The sequence below is a fragment of the Lactuca virosa genome, chromosome 2, assembly GCF_052849685.1.
Source record: "Lactuca virosa cultivar CGN04683 chromosome 2, Lactuca_virosa_CGN04683_v6, whole genome shotgun sequence".
Taxonomy (NCBI): domain Eukaryota; kingdom Viridiplantae; phylum Streptophyta; class Magnoliopsida; order Asterales; family Asteraceae; genus Lactuca; species Lactuca virosa.
Window position 1 is genome coordinate 21,346,945 of NC_136427.1, and position 3,740 is coordinate 21,350,684.

Below are 3,740 nucleotides of genomic sequence, written 5' to 3' on the forward strand. Positions count from 1 at the left end.
GTGTATTTTAAACTTTTAAAATACTAGGTGGTCGAATTTAATCAACTTTTAAATTCCAAAACTTGAGGGTGTATTTTAAACTTTTAAAATACGAGGGTTTCAGAATTTAACATTTCAAAATTAAACTTTTAATCAACTTTTAAATTCCAAAACTTGAGGGCAAGTTTTGAAACTTTTCAAAACATTTGAGATTAGAATTTAAATATTTCAAAATTAACTTTTAATCAAAAATTTAAATTCCAAAACTTGAGGGCAAGTTTTGAAACTTTTCAAAACATTTGGGTTTAACTATTCAAATTTCAAAAACAAAACTGTTAAGTTCAAATTTAAACTATAAAACCTAAAGGGAAAATTGAAACTTTTTCACAAGATAATTCAAATCTAAATTACAAATAATCAATCTTTATCTAATAAAACAAAAGATTATCAAAATTTGACAATTATCTTCTATTTTGGCCAGGATAATCACCATATATACATAAAATTCGGATTTTATTGATAAAAACTGTTTTGGTAATTATCCCACAGCCAAATAGGCAAGAAAATCGCAAAAACAGGCTGCCAGATCCATGGACTCGCCGAGTCAGGGACTGGACTCGCCGAGTCGGCCTGACTCGCCGAGTTCATCCACTGACTCGCCGAGTCAGTAAGGCAGATGGCAAAATTTCGTTTTTCACGCAAAAATCGATCAATCAAGCATCAAATTCACTAACAAACAGCCCTAGGCTCTGATACCACTGATGGGTTTTGAGCATAACAACAATCATATGATGTTCATGCAACCCTAATTGCTTGGATCTAGTTTTTCTACTTTGAACATGCAATAAACTTCCAAGACTTATAAACCCTAGATCTAGCATACAATAAATCAAATAAACATTTAAACTAGGGTTTGGATCTTACCTTGATTGTTATGTAGCAATAACAATCAATTCCTTGGCTTCAGAAAGCTTGGTGCCTCAAGTGTTGCACCTCTAATGGAGTCACAAACACCACTAAGCAACTTGGATGAAGAGGGAGGAGAGAGGAGACACCAAAAATGGCTGGAAACCCTAAAGGAAGACTTAGCCACGTTTTTGGGTCTCAAGGGTTCTTTAAATAGGTAGGCAATTAGGGTTATCTAACAAGGAAACCCTAATTTGACTGCTTAAGCCCTAAGCAGCCCATGGACCCCTTTTGGAACATGCCTTGGACGATTTCTAATGGGCTTCCCCATAGAATTCGTCCAACCTGTTATTCCAAGGTGATCCATAGGCCAATTGCAATTATCCTATAATTACAATTCTAGTCCCCCAATATGATTTCTCCTTTAATATATTATTCTCATAATATATTAATAAATCATAATTAAACATTTCTCTCCTTAATTCATCCTACATATTGCTATGGTGAAGGCAACCCAAAAGGACCATGCTCATAATCGGGTCAAGTACATACCAAAATAGTTATGGACTTAGACACTGATCCAACAATTTAATGTGGATTATAGACTTTAGAATCTGAGTCAGAATCTTCTGAATAATCTTCTTCGAAGTCTTCTACAATCCAACCATTGTTTCCTTGGTTAGGAGGGAACGGGTCTCCCGGTGGATGAAATCCAGCCATATGATCTATGCGAGAAATAGGAATGTAAGAAGCATCTAATAGATTTATTTAAGACGAGTAAATACTTTCATATTTCTATATAAGATAACTTACAATTAACAGCTAATGTATTCTATATGGTGTAACTCATACTGGGTCCATCTATAACTACAAAGTATATACCAATTATATATAGTTTGGGTCCAATAGACCTTCGAATAAATGATCCCACTCTACCCCCACATCCAAACAAGGAAAAGGAAGTTAAGTTAAATCACACATTCTAAGTCTATATATAACCTTAATTATATATAACCGTAATATATACACTTAGTACCTATAGATCTACCTACAGGAGTCCCTTGTTTTTCACATAGTTGGTTCTTAGTATTATAGTGGCTAAAATACTCCTATAGTATTTTAAGTTTATGTTCTGTTCTAGAATTCTTCTGTATATGCAGAGTTGGTAAGTTTTAGACTTGTTGCTACACCACTATCACTCCCAAACACATCTTGGTCGTATCTCAAATAAATATAGTTGATCAGGCTTCATTTATCCCAGATATGATTACATAACTGTTCGGGTTTAACTGCAGTGTCCAACATCCAAATATTTTTATGTTATCATGACTGTGATGTTGTTCTTGTATGTATGAGTGTTAGTATACCTCTTATAAAATACTTAGATTTTTAAAAGTATACTTGTAGTCAGAGCTCCTTAGCCCCAATGTATTTATAGTTGTATATCTTTTATGTATTGATATACTGAGTTCACTATAAACAATGCTCTGATACCAATCTGTCACACCCCCAAACCGGAGCGGCGGAAACGTCCGGGGGTGGATGACTTCATGTTAAATATCACAACACATGCATCATAGTAATCAAAGTACAACAAACATTACATTAATAATGTATAAGTTTTACATATGTTTTCAAGTCATTGTATATATGACATCAAAAGTATTATAACAAAAGATAGAAGACATGACTCTATACAACTCCGGCTTCTCAAAATCCATGGGATGTACCTGTCTACTGGTTTCCTGAGAATACAAGTATTTTGAAAAAGAGACTATCAACATTTAAGTTGAGTGAGTGCATAAGTATTTATGTTTAGAAGTTTGTTGTTTGTGTCTTGAAATAGTAATCATGTTATTGTATCAGAAAATCCAATATTTTCTAGTATAACTGAAAAGTAGTTTTAATACCATAAAACCGTAAAAAGAATGTTTTCTCTATTCTTTATGTTTTTCCAAGTTTTGTAATTGTACTTTATGAAAATCCTGTAAAAATGAATATGACAGGCTCCACCAGCTGTAATTGTAAAGTAATACTGTAAATCGTATTATTGTAAAAGGAGTACTTTGTATTCGTACTCTTTACTTTAATTAACTATATACTAATCGTATTTGTTCATATCTTTTTGGTGAGTTATTATAACCATAATATGACTAGATGGCGCTTTGTAGGCGTCAGAACTGTTGATGACATTTGTCACTCATTGGCATGCCTGCCCGGCTATAGCTAACAGTCTGAGTGCGGGATTGTCAATCCCTTATAGATCTATACACATTTGTCTCGCTCTCTATCTAGAGATTCTGGTTATAATATCAGGACTTTAACTGTATTGTCTAAATGAATAAGCAACTAACATTGTCTCACAAAAAGCATATTGACGATTACATATATAACAAATGATTAAAAGTCGTTTTTAAACAAATGATAAACTGATAGTATGATCTTTCTCTAGTATCTTGAATGTAAAGTATTTGTACAAAAGTAGTCTGTTAAACTTTGTATAATTGGTTCGTGATAATAGTTTGAAAGTTCCATAAATTATACCTATTATAATTTATATGTGTTTTCTGTTTGATATGTAATATTCACGAAAGTATCCCCTTTGCTCGACATATTATTGTGCGGATGTGTAGACAATGCTATTCTATGAGAATTAGAAAGTAAATAAGTTTTTTAGTAATGCAAATACGTTTAATCTCACATAAATATCGTCATTTTCATGTATTTTCACTAATTCTTATTCATTTTTGTTCTCACACATCGTTTTTCACTCATTCTCATTCTTACAGAATACGACTCAATAAACATTCTGACAACATTTTGATTGAACGTATTTATATTATTAAACAACATAT